This window comes from Pistacia vera, unplaced genomic scaffold (genome assembly GCF_008641045.1).
Source record: "Pistacia vera cultivar Batoury unplaced genomic scaffold, PisVer_v2 Contig656, whole genome shotgun sequence".
Classification (NCBI taxonomy): Eukaryota; Viridiplantae; Streptophyta; class Magnoliopsida; order Sapindales; family Anacardiaceae; genus Pistacia; species Pistacia vera.
Window position 1 is genome coordinate 1,293,481 of NW_022196508.1, and position 25,359 is coordinate 1,318,839.

At 31.0% G+C, this 25,359-nt stretch overlaps 2 long non-coding RNA genes across 6 annotated transcripts; one reads left to right on the forward strand and one right to left on the reverse strand.

Annotated features, from left to right (window-relative positions):
- Positions 1 to 1,034: 1,034 nt before the first annotated feature.
- Positions 1,035 to 13,673, reverse strand: LOC116112049. 5 transcript variants are annotated; one of them, XR_004125170.1, is made up of 11 exons: positions 13,588 to 13,673; positions 12,675 to 12,783; positions 12,504 to 12,584; positions 12,370 to 12,423; positions 11,205 to 11,284; positions 10,136 to 10,159; positions 9,406 to 9,490; positions 9,159 to 9,306; positions 8,746 to 8,820; positions 6,525 to 6,615; positions 1,035 to 1,093 (listed from the first exon to the last, which is right to left on the reverse strand). It is a non-coding gene; the product is annotated as an uncharacterized LOC116112049 (long non-coding RNA). The 5 variants fall into 5 exon arrangements; XR_004125169.1 differs by adding an exon at positions 13,403 to 13,466 and having other exon boundaries at positions 10,136 to 11,284; positions 13,588 to 13,656; XR_004125171.1 differs by lacking the exon at positions 10,136 to 10,159.
- LOC116112051 lies at positions 2,718 to 3,945 on the forward strand. The gene is made up of 2 exons (XR_004125173.1): positions 2,718 to 2,874; positions 3,692 to 3,945. It is a non-coding gene; the product is annotated as an uncharacterized LOC116112051 (long non-coding RNA).
- Positions 13,674 to 25,359: the final 11,686 nt, after the last annotated feature.

The window sequence follows — 25,359 nt, forward strand, 5'->3', positions numbered from 1 at the left end:
TTCCTCTTCTCTGTAGCGGTTAGATATGGCCGTCGGGATCTTCTCCACCTCTTTCTCTCTCCCTCTCTTTCTTCTTATCTCTTCTCCAACTCTTTCTCTCTTCTCTTCTCTCTCTCTTTCTTCTTTCCTCTTCTTCACAACGGCCATATCTCGACAACTGGATATGGCCATCGACCCCTCTTTCTCTCTACTCTTTTCTCTTTCTCCTTTCCTCTTCTCTATAGTGACCAAATCTGGCCGCCAATGGTGTTGGTGTTGGTGGTGATGGTGGAGGAGTTGGAGCCTTGGAGGCAGAGAGGAAGGGTTGGGTTGTAAGAAATTTTGAGATGTGGATGGTTGTTTTGAAATTGCACTAATTTAGGGGAGAGAGAGAGAGATTAGAGTTTACGATTTTTATTTTTTTTTATAAAAAGACCTAAATACCATTTAACTGTTAAATTTAACATTTCAAATTTTAAACTGGGTGAGAATTTGCAATTTATGGGAACCGTAAATTTGTCAAACCTTAGGTGGGTAAAGGTATTTGAATGATAAAAGCAGATGATAAAGGCTTATCTGCTTGTATTCAAAGTTGGAAGAAATTATAGTGGACTGCAATGAATTTCTTTTTGACAGAAGAAAAAGAAGCAGACAAACAACTTTATAATTTCAATGAATGACAGAAAAAGCAATGAACGCAAGTGTTCAATGTGGAAAAGGGTCAAGGACTTGAGATATATTGTATTTTCTTTTCATTATCAAATTTTATGAATGTTGATAGCGTGTTCAATGGATAAAAAAGTTTACTTATTATATATTATTAAAATTCATAATCTATTAGAATTATTTCCTTTTTTCAATAACTAACTGCACTAGATTATTTACTGTATAACATTTAACATTATTAATTCTCATAAACAATTTTAAAATTTTAATTTCTCAACACTTAGTCTTCTTAGTCAAGAACAAAAATAGTCAGAATATGTTGTCTTTTAAAAATGCTATACTACTTAGTGTAACGTTAAAATAACACATGGTCTAATATATTTTAATTNCTCCACCAAGTATTCTCCAACCTTTGATACAATAGCAGTTACAATCTCCATCAATATATCTGTTATCAAATAGAAACTATATCAGTATAAAATAAGCAAACAAAAATTCATCAGCAAGTGTAAAATGCAATTATAGAGAGATGAATTCTTAAAATCAATCTGTCTAAAACAGTTCAAATAACATCTGTTTTAGTTTTTGAACAATTTATTACTTATTTTAAAACACTATGGTAGATATATATTCACAGTTCCTGGAAATGTCCTCAATTAGCTATTTTTTTTTTTTAGAAATAAAATACATTATATGATGCTACTACTGATCTTACACTTTTTCTGTGTAACATTGAACCATGTAACATAATTGTGATTAGTGAACAGGTAAACTTCTAATGTTTCATGATTATTTGTTTGCTGTAGAAAAGAAAGTGTATCATAAAAATGTTGTGAGACGTCCTAGACATTATAAATATGTGTTAAATCGTAGACAAACGTGGTAATATAAATTGAGGGATTGGTCGTCTGAAGAACTGTATGGGAAGGTGTGGAGGTAATTTCTCTTGCACATCCAGTAGCTAGGCCTAGGGCCAGTGGGAGGCAAGGGAAATTCAATGGCCAATAGTAGTGCAATAGAGCCTCTAGAGGGAACAGAGGATGTTGTGTGAGAGTGTGGCAGGTACCATGAAGAGTAGTGTTGGGGTGCAACTTCAGTCTGTTGTCGATGCAGACCATTTGGACATATTAAGAGAGAGTGCCCCAAATTGTCTCAAAGTGGAAGTGTATTTCAAAGGGCTGTCCAGTAGGGTGAATAGGGAGGGAGTAGTCGTGTTAAGGGACAACAGAGGTCCCAAACTAAAGAAGGGTCCAAGTCATGGCAATAGAGAGAGGCAGAGAGAATTGGGACAGCCTTGTATTTAGACCCGAGTATACGCCATGACGCAACAAGAGGCCCAGACCATACCAAAGGAGGTAACGTTTTAGAAAGTCAGGAATGCCAAAGTCAATATTTTATAGAAAGCACCATGTAACTCCATCTTGTCTAATTTCAGCGGTGACTGTTAGGAAGTATTTTTGGAAGGGATGTCAGGTGCAATTGCCTTTTGTGGTGGATACACAAGTGGATGGATATAGATTGGAAGGTATTTCGATGGTGAGAAAATTGGAAACTTTTAACAGGAAGATGTGGTGGCCATGAATTAAAGAAAGATTGTAGGGTTTGGCTCCAGATATTCGTTATGCCAACTAAATGAAGCGAACATCAGAGTGGCACAACAGAAGCTAGTGGGCCCATAACCTACAATCCCCAAGACTGTCCCTTGGATAGAAATTCAATGGAGTGATCAAACAGAAGAGGGAACAACTTGAGAGAGTGTGAGAAGGATATATGTGCACTGTATCCGGAGTTGTTCTAATCAGGTGTTTAAATTTCGAAGACGAAATTTCTTTAAGAGGGAAAGGTTGTAATATCCCATATTTTATTGGTTATTTTATAATATTTATTTTGTCTTCTCGGGGAAAAAAATGTGAGTTTCTAAATTTTTGTTGGGGAAATTTTGCAAGAAAAGCTGCTGTGGCAGGGTCATGGTAAGAATAAGAGAATAATTGGGGTAGTTTCGAAATTTTGGAAAATTGTGAAACGTATAGGTGGGCTGTTCACCCAAAAGGAGAAGAATCGAGAAGAAAGAAAAGAGAGGAGAGGAAGAAGAAAAGAAGGGAGAGAGATGAAACCGAGAAAAGAGACAGAGAGAGAAGAGTAGAGAGCGACAAAGGTTGCTGGAAAAGTAGCCGTTGGCGGGTAAACTCGGTGAAGGGAAGGAGTAGAGGAGGATTAAGCATGTGGGAGGTGAGTAAAGCTTGAGATTTCCCTCTTTGATGATTATTGATTAATTTGATTTGTGTTGTTTATGATTGAATAAAATGGTATGAGATTAAACTGAAAAGGTAAGATTAATTACAATAATATTATGTGGATAGAACATATATGTGATTCCTAAGCAAAAAATTGGTTAAGGATGTGTTTTTTTATATAAGGGTTACTGTGCAAAAACTAACCATCTGGAATTCCGAAAATCGTTTACACGTTTTGGGTTTTTGACTGAAGCAGAATTTTGGATATGTTTTTGTAGAGTTCTTGAGGAGTGTTTAGAAAGTTGTTTCACTCAAAAACTCGAAGTATTGGATTTCTATGGATTTTTTAAGGCTGCGTTACAATTCTGGAATTTGGGTTTCCTGCAGAATGAGTATTTTAGTAAACGATTTGATGCATCTATTCTTATCCAAATTTAATGATTTTAAATTCTGGTGAATCCTGTAATTGTCTAGTTTAATTCTGGAGGTTTTCGTAAGGTTTCGATTAAAGGTTAAATTGTTATAAATTTTACAAGTCAGTAACCTAAATTCTGGAAGCAGTTGGCAGTTTTGAAAAGGTTGAAAGAAAATTCTGTTTTAAATGGTTATTGGCTCTAAAATGGCTTGGATAAATTACTGGAACCTCATATGTGTATCTTGAATGCCCCATTAAAATTATGGCTTAAATTGATGGATGGAATTTTTATGAAAAATCCTGGAGTGATCGGTATTAAGTTATGAGACAGTTTTTGTTAAAGGATGTTAAGTTAATCTTTTGGTGTTTAAGATGTCTAATGAATTTAATGTTGAAGTTCTACCATAGGGAGATCTTTGCATGGAGAGGTCATTGGATTTCGGATAAAGGAAGACAAGCACAGACATCGTTAGAGGATTCCAATCCTTTCTTTGGATCTAGAATTTAGCTTCAAAAGGTGTTCTTCAGATCAAGAATTTAGCTTCAAAAGGTGAGTGGATAAACCAAAATTTCCTTGCTAAAAGTCTGATTTTCTGTTGTATGTAATGCATGGAAGCTTATTGTGGCGTTTGATGTGTGTTTTGGTGAAATAAAGAAAAGGAATTCTTGTTTGGTCGGTACTTTAGTAGACTTGAAGACTTATGTTTGTAACTTAAATACTTAATGGTGAATTTATGTGTTTATATATTTTGGATATTGTATAATGAGCTTGATTTGGAATTGATTGTGATTGGAAACAAATCCAACCAATTGGTGGGACTGGTTTGCTTAATTTACAACTGGGAGTGTTGGATATTAAATGAAAATGTTATAGATTGCTTTAGGACGTGGTGGACTATGTTGATGAATTGGCTTAGTGTTGTTTAATCAAGATCATGAATCATGATTATGGGTTATGGATCATGTATTGGAAGGGATCATGTATTGGAAGGGAACTTGTGGCTAGCATGTGTGTTTGTGTGAAATTGCATAATTTGGATGATTGGAAATTAAATTGTGAGAAATTGCATGTGGAATTGATTATTAAAATGGAAAATCCAACCAAATTTTGGGGAGGGCTGGTTTGTTTGTTCTTAAATAGAGAATGAGGAAATTGAAGGGTAATGTTGGTGGGAATAGAGTTATTGTTGGGATGAAATGAAATTCTTGGTTTGGGTTGAGTTGGAGAAGTAGTCGTTGGAGTGTAAACTTGGTGGATATGGGGGGTTGTTAAATTGAATAAAATCTTGGTGGTTGGTTTATTAAACTCTTGATAGATTGAAGTATGGATGAGCTTATAAAAAGAGATGGGCTTGGCCCAAATTTAATAAGTTGTGAGTAATGGGGGTGTTTTGGTTTGGCTTTATAATTGTGAAAAGATATATTAAATTAGTATTGGGTTTGTTTCTATTTGAAGGGCATAAGGCCCAAATTTCTTTGCTTTGGGTTAGTATTTGATTGTAATTGGTGGAAGGATTCTCAAGGGGGCAGATTGTCAGTTTTGCGATTATTGGAGTACAGGCAGGGGGCTAATTGTAATGTTTGAAACCTTTGGGACAAATAGGGACAAATATGAGGTGTAAATTGATATTTTATAAGTTCGTATACTTCGGAATAGTATACTTGTATTTTCATGATGGTTTTATTAAGAAATATATGCCACCCATATTCGAACAATTGCATGAAGGCAAGTAATATTATTGAAGGTTGGGAAGTTCAGAGGTGGGATTGTGGAAGTGTTATGCAGACCATAACCATCTTTCTAGTACTGCCCCCCTCCAAATATTAGCTAGTATTTATATTTGGCCTCATACATGCAATGAGATGGTCCGTACTACCGCAAGGTGTTAAAATCTTATCAGGATAGTATGGATACCTAACTAGTTCTAGGCAGGATTACACTAGGCGGGTATTAGTCTGAATGGGATTATGACACCTAATAGGTATTGGCTTGGGTGGGATTTGATGAAACTAGTGGGCAGGTATTGGCCTAAGTAGGATATGATTAGCCTCATGCGCGTATCGAGATGGTTTGTACTTCCGAACCATGACGATCTATACCATCCCATCGAGATAGGACAGGCGCCTAAGGAGCTCTAGGCAGGATTACACCCCGAGGATAGACCTTGGGAGGGATTTGACGAATTACACTAGGCGAGTATTGGCTTAGTTGAGCAGCTAGTTGGTTGTCTATATTAGGGACCTTGGGTACTAGTGTGGTGGTGGTGGTGGTGGTTGTGGTTGAATTAACTGAATGAGTGGAACTTGTGAACATCCAACGGGTGTAGGCTGGGATGAAATTTATGAATATCCAGCAAGTATAGGTTGGGTGGAAATTGTGGACACTTGGCAGGCATTGGCGTGAGCAAGAATGGGTTTCATGTCGAGAAATGCCTACTCAACTTTGATGATGGGTGTATCAGTTTTTGTGACAATAATACAATGATCCATGGTAATTGGAAAGTTTGTACAAGGATGCAAATTACCTTTTTAGGCATGAGTGGATACAAATTAAGGAAATTATATAAGGAAAGTGTAGTTGCGTTAAAGGAATGTTACGTGTTACATGAAATGCAAGTTTTGCTCATGCAGGTTTAAGGTTGAAAGATATTTTCATTTATAAATTGTATTATCCATTCATTGGGCTTCCTAACTCACTGTTTTATGTTTTCCTCCCAAGAGGTGCTTGCCATGCATTCGGTTGGTTGATAGACACATGTTCATCAGCACGATGTTTGTACACATTAGAAGCACTCTGATGCATTTGTTTTGTAAACCGTTTTCTAATATTTACGTTTTTAGAACTATGTTTTGTGTTACACTATTGTCATTAAAGTTTTTATGAATTGAGTTGGTAAATTGTTTTTGAAAAAAAAAAAATCACCCTCCTCTTGGGATCTTGAGTCCCTCGGAGTGCTCAGATTCGATAGGATAGCAAATACCAATGAGGGGGCATGACAATAAATCCTTATGAGTATGGTTTGATTAATTTTGCCCTTTTGGAATAGAGTAAGGCTAGGTAATCAGCATAAACAAATCTCATCAAATATGGCAATCTTGTAATATTTGTTATTTGTATTTTGGATTAATAATAATATTTAGATAAGATAAGCAAATAATCAGCCTGTGTTACTATTTTTCATGCTATATAAAATTTTAAAAAGAAAAAAAATAACAGAAAATTTAAATACCTTGCTCAGAAACCAATGATTTTCATGAAATGTCAAAGCTTCGAGTAACTACTAACAAAGCGCAAGCATCTAGTTTTGATTAGGCCTTTAACTGAAAGAGATAAGACAAGAAAGTAAATAAGATGTGAAGTAATTAAATATAAATTAATGTTTAAAGAGGAAAAACTATGAAACATTGTTAATCATTCCTTTAAATAATTTAATTGTAAAAAAGAGGAAAAACTTTTTTTATTATTATTTTTTCCCTGTTTGATAACAAACAAAATAGATTAGAGTATGCATTTCATTGTAAGTTTTTGTAAATATTCTTGAAGCCCCTTGGTTAATATTTGCTCAATTACCAACCCAAGAAATAAAATTATATCTAACCTTACTAATATTAAAATTTTTAATACAATTACTTTTAGTTACTATCATATCTAAACCATTAGTTTCTAAATAACATAAGATATATACACACACACATTAAACTCAATAAATTAATATCATTGGGATCATAAAAATTTATTAATTAATCAATATATTATTTAATCGTATAAATTAATAAATTATTAATCTATTGAGACATTCATTATTTTCTTTTTCCAAACTTAATGCATGTATATATTGTGTATAGGGAATAATTTATGGTTAATTCACTTAAAACAACAATCACATTGCATAATTTTCTCTTGTAATACGAGAACACTACACCAGAGCTTCTTAATACACTAAGAAAAGTTATAGATGAAATCCAAGAAAACATCAATTTCAAGAGAAAACAAGTAACATTAGACTCATATTTTACAAAAGGCCTCCTAGTTGAGTCATGTATATATATATATACAATTTTGATATATAATAAAATTATTAATTTATATATCAAGTGGTAACTATGTTTTTTTTTTTTTTCAAATGTATTATCTTATAAATTTAGCAAATTATTAATTTACCACAGTGGTCCCGAGCAATGTTTTAAAACCCGGTCCGACTCGGTTGGTTGAACCGGTTCGATCAGAAACTGACGCTTAGTCGGGCTGATCAGGGTAAAAATTCGAGAATAAGAGTTCACTTATTTTGACTCACGATTGGACTGGTGTTACTGTAGCAAACCACCGGTCCAACCAGTTTTGTACCAAAACAGGTTTAACTCAATTTCCTAAATTCTAAAATTCAAATCCCTTCTACAATTTTCAATTGAAGATATGAGGCTAATCAATGGAAAAAATAAGACTAATCAACGAAGCCACTGGAAGAAGAGAGAGAATCCAACTCAAAGAAAAGGGGACAAAACGAGAGGAGTTGAAACTCTAGGCCATTGCTGCTGTGGTGGTGATGGTGGTGGAGAATGGTGGAGGTGCATGTAGTAGTGGCGGCACACAACTAATAAGAGAGAAGAAAGTGAGGATTTTGTCAAAAAAGAAGAGTGAATGTGTTTGTGTGTTTTTGTGTAGAAGGTAGGCACCTTTTGATTAGAGGAAAGGAGAAGAATCGAAAAAGCTTTAAAAATCAAAACAGAAGAAATGAGAGAGTAAAGAACAACAAAGAAAGTTGAAGAAAGAATTTTTGAAGCTTTCTCTCTCTACTCTACTCTTCTTCGTTCCTGCAAACGCTAAAGTGAAGAGCGTAATGTACTGCATTTAATGAAAAACAAATAAAAAATTGTTTGTTGGTGGACAGATCATATGAGAGGTGAGGGATTGATGGGTGAGATGAAAAAGAAGAAGTAGACAAAACGGTGATTGAGTGATGAGATGAAGAAAATGACATTATCGGTTTGACCCATTGGTCGAATCAGTTCAATCTGTTAACTCGAGACCCGATCACTTGATCGGGTTATTGATCTGTTCGATTTTTAAAATATTAGTCCCAAGTCAGGATCGACCAAAAATATTATTTAATCAAAGTTATTAATTTATTTAACTATATTTTTTAACCTAAACAAAGTCAACTATGGCTCAAGAGATTCACCTTCAGTTAGGACATTTATTTTTAATTTTAAGATTAACATATTAAAGTATATGGTATATTTTGGTTTCATGATGATACACTAAAGCATAAGTTTAAATTAGACCTTAACCGTTAAGCTACATCCATAGAGATTTGGTTATTATATTTTCAAAAGGTTTTCATTTTCGTTCATAGTGTAAATATTCAACATAGAATCATAATTTATCGAATAATGTTTTAATTATTTTAATAAGTGTCAAAAGCACAAAAGAAAAAATGACATTTCTCGTACCTTTTTTCTATTAAGAGATATCTTGACACGATATAAAACTACACACTGTGAGAGATTATTATCATGACCTGTATTCTGCAAGTGAAACAATAACAACAAATAGCTAAACAATAAATGATGAATTTTAAATATTTTACGTAATTATACTCGACCAAACTTGGAATAACGGAGACAACCTATATGCAATATTATTCTAAACAAAAAATTTTGTCTTCTTTAATCCATGTGGAAAATTAATTTAGACATGTGGCCACTGACTACACATTCTATATAAACTTCAGCCAAGCCAATAAAGTTTAAAGATGAAATAATGAAGTTCAAAACAAATTAATTTTTGTAGCCTTTCTTGAACTTCTTAATGAAAAAAATTGTAGTGGTATAGTAATGCAGTTCAAAGATGAGAAGTATCATACCTAATTGTAATGATCCTATTTGAGCTTGAGAATCTGCGGTCACAATTCGCAAAGTTTGTGATTGGTACCTTCTGGGTAAGAGAATATGAAGTAAAATTTCACACTCAAAATGAAGTGTATTTGAGATCGTCAATTAGATCCTGGCAAACTTCAAGTTCATAAAGACGTTAGCAAGTAAATAATAACAAAGAAGAAGTTAATTAAACCAACAAAAACCAGAAGAGAAGCTGAAGTTGAAACATCATACCGATTGGTGTTTTCTTAGAAATGAAACTTCTCTAGTATCTGTAAATCTTTGCACAATCACCTCTCTGCTTTTATCGATGGATGACCTACAATGTCACCAAAGACTTGACTTGTCAAATGAGAAAAAGATAATCAAGTAAAATATAAGTGCCAATATTATAGAGCCACAAAAACATTAATAACAAAATAAGTAAAACAAGTTAATCTTGGAAATGAATAAAGATAATAAAGAAAACAAGCATTTAATTTTATGGTGTATTTACATTTTTGAAGGAGATTAAACAAGAAATTAAAATGACGTTGCCAGCCCAAATTCTTGACCGATGGTAATTAGTCTAAAGTTGAAAAAATGAGGTATAAATGCACAATACAAGCTCTTTTTCTTTCCTTTAGCAACTGGAATGACCCACGTTATCTGTCACCAAGTTTTCATTCTCTTTAGACTAATTATGAGAGCAAGAACAATTGAGGGTTATATGAAAATTAATACATCTTTGGTAGGAATTGAAACTCCCAATCTAGGGATGAATTAATAATTGTTTTTCTGTTGTTAAACTTGCTAAAAAATATAATATTAAGTTCACCTTAATAACAATTTATCTATTTATGCTCTTTGGATGTTACTAAAGATCATTTGGTTTAAACTAACAATCCAGATCATTTAGAGTAAAAGATACAAAATTTATAGATAATGTATAATAATGAAGTTGAAAAATGATAAATAATCATACCAATTGTTGATGATGCTATTCGAGCTTGAAAATATGTGGTCACAATCACAATTAACATAAAAGTTAGTATCTATATATATAGTTTGAAGAAACAAAAAATCGATTCATTATTCATGTATATGAATTACTTAGTTCTGAAAGGGAATATATTAATCAAAATGATTCATCATCTTCTGATAATGAAGTTGAAACATCACAAATGATCATACCTGGAAACAAAACTCGTATGGTGTCTTTTGATCTCGTAAATTGAAGTTCATAAATTAAGATGTGTGAGAATATAAATGTAAAATAATTCCAACTCACAAATTAAGTAAAGAATGTGTGTGAAAACAAATTCAAACTTGGAAATTAAGCAAAGAATGTTTGAGAATAAATTCAAACTTGGAAATTGAGTAAAGATGTTTGAGCTTTTTATTTTGTAAGTTGAATGACCCACCAATACCATGTCAATAAATACTTGATATATATAAAAGGAAAAGTAAAAACAATTTTATTTCATTTTAATTGTAACATGATTTATGGGAAATGGAGAGAAGGAAAGTAGATGGTCGAGTTTGAGGCATAAGTGTGCACAAAGAATGAACTCATATTAAAACAATTAAAATTAATAGTGTTAGTCTCAGGAAATAGTCTAAATTCTAAGGGGTGATGCTTGAAAAGTGTGGTCAAATTTGAGCATCGCCATCAATTTCTGATAAATTTGAGGAAAGAGACTAAATAAAATTAATTGATCCATTAAGAATAAGAGATTTATTAAAGAAGAATTAATTGGTGGAGACCACCCCAATACTGGTTTATTTATCTATGCTCTAGCTAGATCTATAAACAAAGAAAATTAAATATTACAATACTATTTTCGGTTTTTGTGGTTGTAATATAATTAGAACAATTATGTATGCATAGTAAATTAATTTTACAGAAAGTAGTAAAAATTATGATTGATTCAATAGAAAATTAATCCTAATTAATAAATAAGATTTCCTTATCTTTTTAATGAAGTAATTTATAGTAATAGAAATATTAGTAAAAATAGATAGTAAGTTGAGAGATGATAAAATAATCATACCCAATGGTGAATGATGGATACTATTTGAGTTTTGAGAATGTGTGGTCGCAATTGCAATTTGCAAACTCCAAGAATGTAAGCTTTATAATAAAGAAAACAAAAGCATTTTAATCAATCAAATCCGTCTAAAGCATGCATAAAAGTAAATATAAATGACATTAATCTTCTGTAAACCAATATATGAAGCAAATAAAAACCTAAACTATCTTTAGGTAAATATTAGTGAATGTATATAAAAGCTAAATCATACCGATCGATGTTAACTTAGTAATGAAATACGCTTTGTATCTTTAGATGCTTGCCAACTTAAAAGAACTCTTCAACAAGCTAAGAGTGTGAACTTTTTTAAAATAAAATTTTATTTTAAACGATCTTCGAGGTTTTTGTTTTTTTATGATGATTTAAAACTAACACTTCATGAAATATAGATGATTTTAGGTATGAGATATAAGATATTATAAAAATTGGTAATGTTACATATTTATATATATGGACTTGTATGTATGTTTTAGATGATGATGATGATGTAGCGTTAATAATACTATTAATATTTGAGAATGACAACATTTGTTTATTGTTAATTATATATAAAAAATGCAAGAAAATAGAAAAAACAAATTAAATCATATAAAATACAGTTAAAATTATACAAGATATGATACAAATTAAATTATATAAAATACAGCAAAATTACCTTTTTTTAAAAAAAATTTCATTGTTTAAGTTGGAGATTTATTTGCAAGTTCATTTTATGAACAAAAAATAAAGAATTCATTAGGAGCTTAGCAATGGTAGGATTTAAGTGGCTCTCTTGTCCTGGTGATTTAATAAATTATTCTCAAGATATCAATTGCAATTGATTCAAACCACTTGTGATTTAATTCACAATATCTTTTCGTATTGTTTATAATAAGAATATAAGTTTGCTTACAAAAATTAAACTTAATTGAATCACATGAGACTAGTAGCTTGTGTAAAAACCCTACTATATAAAGATTATTTATCTTATTCATCATTTATAATTCAAATTATTTATCTTAAATATGTATAATTTAATTTTCTTCATCATAATTTATGTAATTTATCGTTTAAATGCGATTAATTTAATAAATAATTTATATACATCATAAATTATAAGATTAATTAATAAGATAATTTGTTTAACCTTAGTTATGGTGATGTTAACCCAACTGTGATGATTCTATTTGAGCTTGAGAATCTGCGGTCACAATTCACAAAGTCCAGCTTTATGAACTAGGATATATATCTAAAGCCAGTATAAATGTTTGTGATTAATACCTTCTAGGTAAGAGAATCTGAAGTAAAATTCCACTCTTAGAATGAAGTGCATTTGAGATCTTCAATCAAATGCTTGCAAACCTTAAGTTCAGAAAGACGTTAGCAAGTAAATATATAATAACAAAGAAACCAACTAAAACCAGTAGCGAAGTTGAAGTTGAAACATCATACCGATTTGTTTTCTCCTAGAAATGAAACTTCTCTGGTATCTATAAATCTTCGCACAATCACCTCTCTGCTTTTATCAATGGATGACCCACAATGTCTCCAAAGACTTGACCTAACAAATGAGAAAAAGATAATTAAGTAAAATATAAGTGACAATATTATGGAGCCACAAAAGCATTAATAACAAAATAAGTAAAACAAGTTAATCTTGGAAATGAATAAAGATAATAAAGAAAATAAGCAGTAAATTTTATGGGGTATATACATTTTTGAAGGAGATAAAACAAGAAATTAGAATGACAGTGCTAGCCCAAATTCTTGATAGATAGTGATTAGTCTAAAGTTGAAAAAATGAGATATAAATTCACAATACGAGCTCTTTTTCTTCACTTAGCAACTGGAATGACCCACCTTGTCTATCACCAAGTTTTCATTCTCTTTAGATTAACTATGAGAGCAAGAACAATTACGGGTTATATGAAAATCAATACATCTTTGGTAGGAATTGAACCTTCCAATCTAGGGATGAATTAATAATTTTTTCCCATTGTTAAACTTGTTGAAAAAGAAAATATTAAATTCACCCTAATAACAATTTATCTATTTATGCTCTCTAGATGTTCCTAAGTATCCTTTGGTTTAAACTAACAATCTATATAATTTATAATAAAAGATGCAAAGTTTATAGATAATGTATAATAATGAAGTTGAAAAATGATAAGTAATCATACCAATTGTTGATGATGCAATTCAAGCTTGAGAGTGTGTGATTACAATTAACGTAAAAGCTAGTATCTATATATATAATTTGAAGAAATAAAAAATGGATTCATTATTCATGTATAAAGGGAATATATTAATCAAAATGAAACATTATCTTCTGATAGTGAAGTTGAAACATCACAAATGATCATACCTGGAAACAAAACTCGCCTTGTGTCTTTTGATCCTATAAAATGAAGTTCACAAATTAAGATGTGTGAGAATATGAATGTAAATAATTCCAACTCACGAATTAAGTAAAGAATGTGTGTGAGAATAAACTCAAACTTAGAAATTAAGCAAAGAATGTTTGAGAATAAATTCCAACTTGGAAATTAAGCAAAGAATGTTTGAGAATAAATTCCAGCTTGGAAATTAAGGAAAGGATGTTTGAGAATAAATTCCAACTTGGAAATTAAGCAAAGAATGTTTGAGAATAAATTCCAACTTGGAAATTAAGCAAAGAATGTTCACTTAATTTTTATGTCTATTAACAAATTAATCTTGTATATCAGGAGTGATATTTAACACCTTTTTCGCTTAAGCTCAATTGTATCATCTATGCATATAAATTAAACTCATCTTATTTCGTATTTTAAAACTTAATACACAAAAGAGGTGTGGATTTCAAGAACTTAACATTGATCATGTTCTATGTTTTGTGGGGAAAAATATTATGATCTCACATCAAATAAAATGGGTAGACAATATCACATATGGGCTATTCTTTAAGGTATTGACAACTATTAAGCTCGTAACATTAGTCATCATTTTGCTCATAACACTAGGTTCACAAATTATGCATGTGTGTATAATTAAAAGCAAAAGAAGGAAAAAAAACAATTAACAAAGTGAAACAAAATTAAAACTGCTTTTATTAAGATGAAGCTCAAACTGTCAGATTTATGCGTTAACTGAATGTCAATGGAAAAATTCCAATAGCCATCATACCCAACGATTCTCATGCATAAATCCATTGAGAACCTAGTAAACTCCAACGTACCCAAAACCAATCTCCTTCTTCTTTAATACAAATCTAGATAGTTTTAAATTTGAAATTGGAAAAATGGGTATAAATAAAAAACCTAATTAAGCAATTGGGTAAAAATAGTATAAACAAAACCTGTAATTAAGTTTGAAATTGAGGGAAAATGACGCAAATAAAAACCCCAATGAAACCTAATAAGTTCAGGTTATTTTTTATATTAAATGGGGTTTGAAGGGATTTCTTTTAAATATAATAAAGGTGAGGAGGGATAATGATCAAGAGCTTAAAAATCACTTCCCAAACTAGGCGGCCTTGTGTGGCCTGTTAGGCTCTGTGTTATGCTTTAAATTTAGACTCACAGATTATGCAGGTTTTTATTGTGTAGCCTGTTGGGCTTTTTGGGCCACAGTGTTTGTTGGGGTATTGTGTGGGCTGTTGGGCTGAAAGTCCAACCCAGTACCTTGACACAGAAATTTAAAATTAGAGAGCATGGTGACGGTACAGTTGAAACATAGGATATCAATATCCTTTTTTTTTTTTCTTTTTTTTTGTCAGGTATCTAAGCCACATTGGAGTCTACCTAATCCTTACGGTCACGAAACATCCTATAAGCATAATAAACTAAGATAATTACACAAATGTGATAAGTACATCTCATACGATTCGAACACAAAATCCCCCTAAATATAGCTAACATTAGTGACTAAAGAGTTTGTCATCTGACCACAAGGGAAGAGGTATATCTAGACTTTTGTATTATGGATAAACCTAGAATATCAATATCTAGACTATAAAGAGTGGGATAATTATCAAAACCTTCGTCAAGAAGGATATTAGATTGATGATTGGAGCATTTTTTGAGTGTGTTTCATCCCAAAATACCCAATTGGCCAGGTGTTTGGATGACTGCACTTTTAATATACCCAAGAAGCACTATGAAGTTTTATATGTGAGTGATAAAGTGTGAAAGGATTATAATTTTAGTTGATTTTCAAATATTATGAACATTTGTTATCGACTGTTGGTTTACTTTAATATGAAGGATGCTTGGGTGTTATTCATATAATAAATCTCAATTGTGGATGTTTCTACCGAGTAAAGAATCCTTTTTATGAATTTGGTTTGTAGTTTGTCATGTATTTTTCTACTAATTCACTATTGCAGTTTTTCAAATATAATAATAGTTTATTAGCTTTTGTAAATTGTTGATGCGCCCAAGACTTATAGATCTCTGCAGGATTAGGATGGATGAAATTAATTCATTTTTTGAACACAACTTATAGGGTTGTACAAAATTACCCGTTACCTGAACTAAAAAATTTGAATACTTGGAAATTTGATTCGGATACTAGTAGTATCATAGGAGGTACCCAAAAAAAAAATTTGGTTCGGGTATCGATTCAATTTAAAAAATAAACTAAGTACCTAAACCGAACCATTATAAATAAAAAATTAAAAAACCTTAAACACTATTTCAACTTTCAAAAAAACAAAAATGACAAATCAATTAAACCTAAAAATTTAAGTTCTAAATAGTAAACCGACTAAATCTCATCTTCAGCTTCTCAAATCTCGACTTTTCCAGTTCTCCTTCTCACAGTTGTTCGTCATTCTCGTTCCAATTGGCAATCGCTCGTTAGTCGTCACTCAATTTCNTATGCAGGTTTTTATTGTGTAGTCTGTTGGGCTTTTTGGGGGTACAGTGTTTGTTGGGCTTTTGTGTGGGCTGTTGGGCTGAAAGTCCAACCCATTACCTTGACACAGAAATTTAAAATTAGAGAGCATGGTGATGGTACAGTTGGAACATAGGATATCAATATCCTTTTATTTTTTTTATTTTTTTTTTCAGGTACATGAGGTATCTAAACCCATATTGAAGTCTGCTTAATCCTCAGGGTCACAGAACATTCTACAAGTTCAATAGACTAAGATAATTACACAAATGTGGTAAGTACATCTCGTGCGACTCGAACTCAAAACCCCTAAATATAGCTAACATCAGTGGTTAAAGGGTTTGTCATCCAACCACAAGGAAAGAGTTATATCTAAACTTTTGTATTATGGATAAACCTAGAATATCAATATCTAGACCGTAATTAGTGGGATAATTATGAAAACCTTCGTCAAGAAGGTTCTTAGATTGATGATGGAGCATTTTTTGAGTGTTTTGTTTCGCCTCAAAATACCCAGTTGGTTAGGTGTTTGGATGACTGCACCTTCAATATACCCAAGAAGCACTATGAAGTTTTATATGTGAGTGATGAAGTGTGAAAGGATTGTATTTTTAGTTGATTTTCAAATATTATGAACATTTGTTATCGCCTGTTAATTTACTTTAATATGAAGGATGCTTGGATTTTATTCATGTAATAATTCTCGATTCTGGATGTTTCTATGGGGTAAAGAATCCTTTTTATTAATTTGGTTTGTAGTTTGTCATGGTATTTTTCTACTAATTCATTATTGTAGTTTTTCAATTATAATAATAGTTTATTAGCTTTTGTAAATTGTTGATACGCCGAAGACTTATAGATCTCTCAAGGATGGATGAAATTAATTCATTTTTTGAATACATTGTAAAAAATTACCTGCTACCTGAACTAAAAAAATTGAATACTTGGAAATTCAATTCGGATAGTGATAGTATCAAAGGAGGTACCCAAATTTTTGGTTCGGGTACAAGTTCAATTTAAAAAATATACCAAGTACCTAAACTGAACCAATTTAAATAAAAAATTAAAAAACCTTAAACACTATTTCAACTTTCAAAAAGACCAAAAGGCCAAGTCAATTAAACCTAAAAATTTAAGTTCTAAACAGTAAACTAACTAAATCTCATCTTCTGCTTCTCAAATCTAAAATGACAATTGTATTTGAGTCGTCAATTAGATCCTGACAAACTTAGTTTATCAGACGCGTTAGCAAGTAAATAATAACAAAGAAGAAGTTAATTAAACCAACAAAACCAGAAGAGAAGCTGAAGTTGAAACATCATACCGATTAGTGTTTTTTAGAAATGAAAACTTCTGTATCTGTAAATTTGCACAATCACCTCTCTGTTTATCGATGGAGACCACACATGTCACAAAGACTTGACTTGTCAAATGAGGAAAAAAGATAATCAAGTAAAATATAAGTGACAGTATATGAGCCACAAAAACATTAATAACAAAATAAGTAAAAAGAGTAATCTGGAAATGAATAAGATAATAAAGAAAACAAGCATTTCAATTTATGGGGTATTTACATTTTGAAGGAGATTAAACAAAAAAATTAAAATGACGTTGTCAACCCAAATTCTTGACGGATGGTAATTAGTCTAAAGTTGAAGAAATGAGGTATAAATCACAATACAAGTCTTTTTCTTTCCTTTAGCAACTGGAATGACCCCGTTATCTGTCACCAAGTTTTCATCTCTTTAGACTAATTATGGAGAGCCAAGAACAATTGGGGGTTATATGAAACTTAATACCATCTTTGGGAGGAATTGAAACTCCCATCTAGGGATGAATTATAATTGCTTTTTGTTGTTAAACTGCTGAAAAATAAATATTAATTTCCTTATAACAATTTATCTATTTATGCTCTTTGGATGTTCCTAAGGATCTTTTGGTTTAAACTAACATCCAAATCATTTTAGAGTAAAAGATACAAGTTTAATAGATTGTATAATAATGAAGTTGGAAAAAATGATAAATAATCATACCAATTGTTGATGATGCTAATCGAGCTGAAATAGTGTGGTCACAATCACAATTAACACATAAAAGTTCGTAATCTATATATTAAATTGAAGAAACAAAAAATCGATTCCATTTCATGTATGATGAATTACTTGGTTCTGAAAGGGAATATATTAATCAAAAGTGATTCATCATCTTCTGATAGTGAAGTTGTGAAACATCACAAATGCATATACTTGGAAAACAAAACTCGTAGTATGGTGTCTTTTGATCTCATAAATGAAGTTCATAAATTAAGATGTGTGAGAATATAAATGTAAAAAAAATTTCCAACTCACAAAATTAAGTAAAGAATGTGTGTGAGAATAAATTCAAAAATTGGAAAAATGCAGTAAAGAAGTTTGAGAATAAATTCAAACTTGGAAATTGAGGTAAAGATGTGGAGCTTTTTATTTGTAAGGGAAGACCCACCAATTACCATGTCAATTTAATACTGATATATATAAAGGAAAAAGTAAAAACAATTTTATTCATTTTAATTGTAACATGATTTATGGGAAAGGAGGACGAGAGGAATGTAGATGGTTGAGTTTGAGGCATAAGCATGCACAAAGAATGAACTCATATTAAAAATTAACAGTGTTAGTCTGCAAATAGTCTAATACTAGGGAAAAAATTATGTAGTTATAAATGAAGTTCTAAGGCTATAAGTATCATACCTAAGATAATGATGTTACTGAGCTTGAGAATTGCGGTCACAATTCGAAAAAGTTTGGTGATTTGTACTTCTGGGTAAGAGAATATGAAAAATTTCACACTCAAAATGAAGTGTATTGAGATCGTCGATTAGATCTGGCAAACTTCAATGTATAAAAGACGTTTAAAAGTAAAAATAACAAAAAGAAGTTAAATTAAACCAACTAAACCAGGCGAGAAGCTGAAGTTGAACATCATACGATTGGTGTTTTCTGGAAATGAAACTTCTCTGGTATCTGTAAATATTTGCACCAATCAACTTTGCTTTTATCAATGGATGCCACAATGTCTCCACAGACTTGACTGATCAAATGAGAAAAGATAATCAAGTAAAATAAAGTGGATAGTGTAATGGAGCCACAAAACATAATAACAAGTAAAGAAGTAATGTTGGAATGAATAAAGATAATAAAGAAAACAAGCATTAATTTTATAGGGTATTTACATTTTTTAAGGAGATTAAACAAGAAATTAAAAATGACTTGCCAGCCCAAATTCTTGACTGATATAATATTAAAGTTGACAAAAAATCGAGCTATAAATGCACAATACAAGCTCTTTTCTTTCCTTTAGCAAATGGATGACCCACCTTGTTTTATCACCCAAGTGTTCATTCTCTTTATACTAACTGAAGAAGAGTAACAATAGAACCAATTAGGAGGTATATGAATCAATAATCTCTTGGTTAGGAATTGAAACTCCCAATTAGGGTGAATTAATAATTTTTTTTCTATTGTTAAATTGCATTGAATAAATATAATCACAGTTCACCCTATAAACATTTATCTAGGTTAGCTCTTTGGGATGTTCCTAAGATATTTGGGTTTGAAACGAACAATCCACATCATTTAGAAGTAAAAGATAACAAATATTTAGTAGATAATGTATAATAATGAGAGTTGCAAAAATGATAAGTAATCTACCAATTGTTGTGATTGCTTTACGAGCTGGAGAATGTGTGGTCATATCACCAATTCAACATTAAAGGTAGTTAGCGGCTATATAATTTGAAGAAAGGAAACAAAAAAATCAATTCATTATGCGTAAAAGAGGTTACTTGTTCTGGAAGGGAATAAATTAATCAAATGAGTTCATATCTTTGATAGGAAGTTGAAACATCACAAATGATCTACCTGGAAACCAAAACTCGCTTGTGTCTTTTGATCTCGTAAAATGAAGTTCATAGTAAGATGTGTGAGAATTATAAATGAACAATGCCACACTCACAAAATTAAGTAAAGACGGGTGTGTTGAGAATAAATTCAAAATTGGAAATTAAGTAAGGAATGTTTGAGAATAAATTCAAACATGGAAATAAGGTAAAAGAAGTTGTGAAGAATACATTCAAACTTGGAAATGAGGGATTGGAAGTAAAGATGTTTTGAGGCTTTTTATTTGTAAGTGAAATGATCCCACACAATTAACATGTTAATATAATAATATAATCTAGATCTATAATATAATAATATATATATAGATATATATATATATATATATATAAAAGGAAAAGTGAAAAAAACAATTTATGTCAATTTTTATTGTAACATGAGTTATGGGAAATGGACAGAAGGAATGACGATGAGAGTCTAGTTTGAGGCAGAGGTTGTGCACAAAGAATGAACTCAATTGAACAATTACAATTAATAGGTGTTAGGTTCAGCAAATAGTTCTAATATACTTAGGGATGATGCTTGAAAAAGTATGGCAAATTTGAGTACGCCATCAATTTCTGATAAATTTATGAAAGAGACTAAATAAAATTGATTGACCATTACGAAATAGAGATTTATTAAGAAGAAATTAAGGTGGAGACCATCGCAGTACTGGTTATTTATTATGCTCTAGCTAGACTTAAACAAAGAAAATTAAATATTTACAATACAATTCTTGGTTTTTGTGGTTGTAATATAAGTGTAGAAAATTATGTATGCATAAGTAAATTATTTTACACAAAAGTAGTAAAATTGCGATTGATTCAATAGAAAATTAATCCTATTAATTAATTAATTAATCAGATTTCCTATCTTGTAATGAAGTAATTTTAGTAATAGAAATATGATTAAAAATGATCATGTAAAGTTGGAGAGATGATAAAAATCATCTACCAATGGTGAATGATGGTACTATTTGAGTTTTGGAATGTGTGGTGGTCCAAATTGCCAATGTGCAAAACTCCAAGAAATGTAAGCTTTAGATGGAAGAAACAAAAACATTTGAAGCAATCAAATAGATATCATAAAGATGATTAAACGATAAAATAAAATACATTAAATCTTCGAGGTAAACCAAATATGAAAGAAATAAAAACGTACGCATATCTTGTATAATATTAGTAAATATGTAGAAAAACTAAATAATTATTTAAGTTAGCAATCATACCGATCGTGTTTAAATTCTTTAGTAAATGAATACGCTTGTTGTACTTTAGATTTATGCTTGCAAAAAAATTGGGGTTCGTAAAGGTGTGGAAGCATACGTAAGGAAACTCATAAATAAATTTACCTTGCAAATTAGAAAGAATGGTAAGAAAAAATTCAAAGGTTGAAAAATGTAAGTAAGATAAGTCAGAATAATTCAACACTTGGAAATTAAGTGAAGTATATGTGAGATTACATATGGAAATTTAATTAGTATGTCTATAGAAGACCACATGTCTGCAAAAGGCTAGACAAATACGAGGTGAAAAACACAAGTATTAATTTGTAATAATGTAAAGATTTCCTAAAATGGGAGAAAGAATCTAGTGCCCAAGATAAGCCATTAAGATTGAACAGGGAAAGTAGGAGAAAGAGAAGATGAAAAAAATATAAAGGAGATCCCTATCATGACAAAGAATGATATGGAATGATTCGTATCAAGAAATTATATGGTGTATTAACTTATGTTGTATATTAACAAATAAAATCTTGTATATCAGGCGTCACATTTAACACCTTTTGCTTAAGCTCGATCGTCATCATCTATGCCTATAAATTAAACGTCTATCTTATTTTGTACTTAAAACTTAATACACAAAAAGAGGCGTGGATTTCAAGAACTTCAACACAGTGATCATGTTATTTTTTGTGGAGAAAAATAATGTGGATCTCACATCATTAAAACTGGTAGACAATATACATAGAGTTATCTTTAAGGTATTGAAAACTACAAAGCTCGTAACAGTTAGTCAATCATTTTGCTCGTAACACGAGGATCACAAATGATGAATGTTGTTGATAATTAAAGCAAAAGAGAAGAAGAAGGAAAAAAAAAAAAAAAAAAAAACAATTAACAAGTGAAACAAAAATTTAAAAAACTATTTTTATTAAGACGAAGCTACACAACTCTCGGATTTATGCGTTACTGAATGCAATGGAAAAATTCAAACAGCCATTAGTAGCCAAGATTCTTATGCATTAAAATCCATTGAGAACCTAATAAACTGCTACAGTACCTAACAGCCAATCGCCTCTTCTCAATATAAAACCAGACCCCAATTTTAACCTTTGAAATTGGGAAAAAATATGGGGTAATAAATAACAAAACTAATATAGAAACTTGGATGAAAAGTAGTAAAAAACAAAAAACTGTAATAAGTTTGAAATTCGGGGAAATGATGCCATAAAAACCCTAATGAAAACCTAATAAGTTCAGGTTATTTTAATATTAAATGGGGGGTTGAAGGGATTTTTTAAATATAATAAAGGTGAGGAGGGATAATGATCAAGAGCTTAAAATTCACTTCCCAAACTAGCTCAAAGAATGGTTAGGGTTGTTGGGGTTAACAGCCTTTGTGAATTACGGGGCCCTTGTGGGCCTGTTAGGCTCGGCGTTATGCTTTCACTTTCACTCACAGATTATGAGATATAATTGGGATCATAAAAATTTATTAATTAATCAATATATTATTTAATCATATAAATTAATAAATTATTAATCTATTAAGGTATTCTTTATTTTTTTTTTCTAAAATATTGAACTTAATGCATGTATGTATTATGTATGGTTAATGTGGTATAGGAAATAACTCATAGTTGTGTGTGTGTGTGTGTGTGTGTGTGTGTGTGTGTGTGTATATATAAATGTATTATTTTATAAATTTAACGAATTATTAATTTATCACATTGGTCCCAAGCAATGTTTTAAAAGCCGATCCGGTTCGGTAAGTTGAACAGGTTTGATCGGAAACCAATGGCTTAGCTGGGTTGGTCAGGGTAAAAAACCGAGAATAAGAATTAACCCGTTTTGACCTATGGTTAGACCTGTGTTATTGTAGCAAACCATCCGTCCAATCGGTTTTGGCACAAAAAAACTCAATTTCCTGAATCCTAAAATTCATATCCCTTTTACGATTTTCAATTGAAGATATGAGGCTAATCCACAGAAAAAAATAAGACTAATCATGAAGCCACTAGATGAAGAGAGAGAGTCCAACTCGAAGAAGAGGGGAAAAAATGAGAGGAATTGAAACTCTAGGCCGTTGCTGCTGCGGTGGTGATGGTGGTGGAGAATGGTGGAGGTGCATATAATAGTGGTGACACACAACTAATAAGAGAGAAGAAAATGAGGATTTTGTTAAAAGAGAGAGTGAATGCGTTTGTGAGTTTTGGTATAGAAGGCATGCACATTTTTATTAGAGGAAAGCAGAAGAATCGAAAAAGCTTTAAAAATTAAAACAGAAGAAATGAAAGAGTAAAGAACAATAAAGAAAGTTGGAGAAGTTATACTTATATTGCATTTAATGAACTTTCATTGAAAATAAAAAATAAATATTAAATTTTCTTGAAAAAGACGCCAAAGTGAAGGGTGTAATGTATTGGCTTTAATAAAAAACAAATAAAAAATTGTTTGTTGGTGGACACATTTCGATCATATGAGAGGTGAGGGATTGATGGGTGAGATAAAAAAAGAAGTAGACAAAACATTGATTGAGTGATGAGATCAAGAAAATGACGTTGTTAGTTCAACCGAAAGATCAAGAAAAAAATGATATCATCGGTTCGACTTTTTGATCAGATCGGTTTGACTTGTTGATCAACTTGAGGCCCAATCACATGATCGGGTTATTAACCTATTTGGTTTTTAAAACATTGGCCCCAAGTCAAGATTGGTTAAAAATATTATTTAATCGAAGTTATTAATTTATCTAGGTTAAACTATATTTTTTAACTTACACAAAGTCAATCATTGCTTAACGGGTCTACTTTCAATTAAGACATTTTCTTTTAATTTTAAGATCAACATATTAAACTATATAATTTATTTTGGTTTCATGATGATACTTTAAAGAGGAAGTTTTAAATTAAGTCTTCTCCGTTAAGCTACATCCATAGAGATTTGGTTGTTATATTTTCGAAAGGTTTTCATTTTTATTCATAGTGTAAATATTCAAGATAGAATCATTATTTATCGAATAATGTTAATTATTTTAGTAAGTGTCAAAAGCACAAAAGAAAAAATGGCATTTCTCGTACCTTTTTTTTATTAAAAGATATCTTAACACGATATAAAACTACACACTGTGAGAGATTATTATCATGACCTATATTCTGCAAGTAAAACAATAGCAACAAATAGCTAAACAATAAATGATGAATTTTAAATACTTTACGTAATCATACTCGACCAAACTTGGAATAATGGAGACAACCTATATGCAATATTATTCTAAACAAAAAATTTTGTCTTCTTTAACCCACGTGGAAAATTAATTTAGACATGTGGCCACTAACTACACATTCTATATAAACTTCAACCAAGCCAATAAAGTTTAAAGATGAAATAATGAAGTTCAAAACAAATTAATTTTTGTAGCCTTTCTTTAACTTCTTAATGAAAAAAATTGTAGTGGTATAGTAATGAAGTTCAAAGATGAGAAGTATCATACCTAATTGTAATGATCTTATTTGAACTTGAGAATCTACGGTCACAATTCGTAAAGTTTGTGATTGGTACCTTCTGGGTAAGAGAATATGAAGTAAAATTTCACACTCNTATGCAGGTTACAATATTGTCTCCAAGGTCTCTCTGGATGATGGCATGAGCTTCTATGTTTTGGTTGTTTACGCTCATGGCTTTGGAACTTTGGCCACTGCTCTTCTTGCTCTTCTCTTTGAGAGGTAATTACTTCATTAATTAATCTTCTAATTGTTGTTATGTTTAATGTGATTCACGATCTTAATAATTCAGGATCTCTCTCTTGTATGCAGGAACAACGAAAGCAAACTAAGCATCCAAGTCTGGAGAAACATCTTCTTTCTTGGCCTTTTAGGGTGAGTAATTTAATTATATGATTTTTTTTATGTATAAATCTTTTAATTATGAAGATGAGAAACACTCGAATTTTCATAGATCCATATTCCAAGAATAAAAACAAAGAAGAAAGGTTTTATTTGGTATGCTGGGAAGTGTTCATCTTGGAGAAGATGCTATTGTGTTATTCAAAAAATAATAATTTATATGATCATCTATCATATAAATCTTTTAATTATGAAGGAAATATATAAGAAAGACTTGTCTA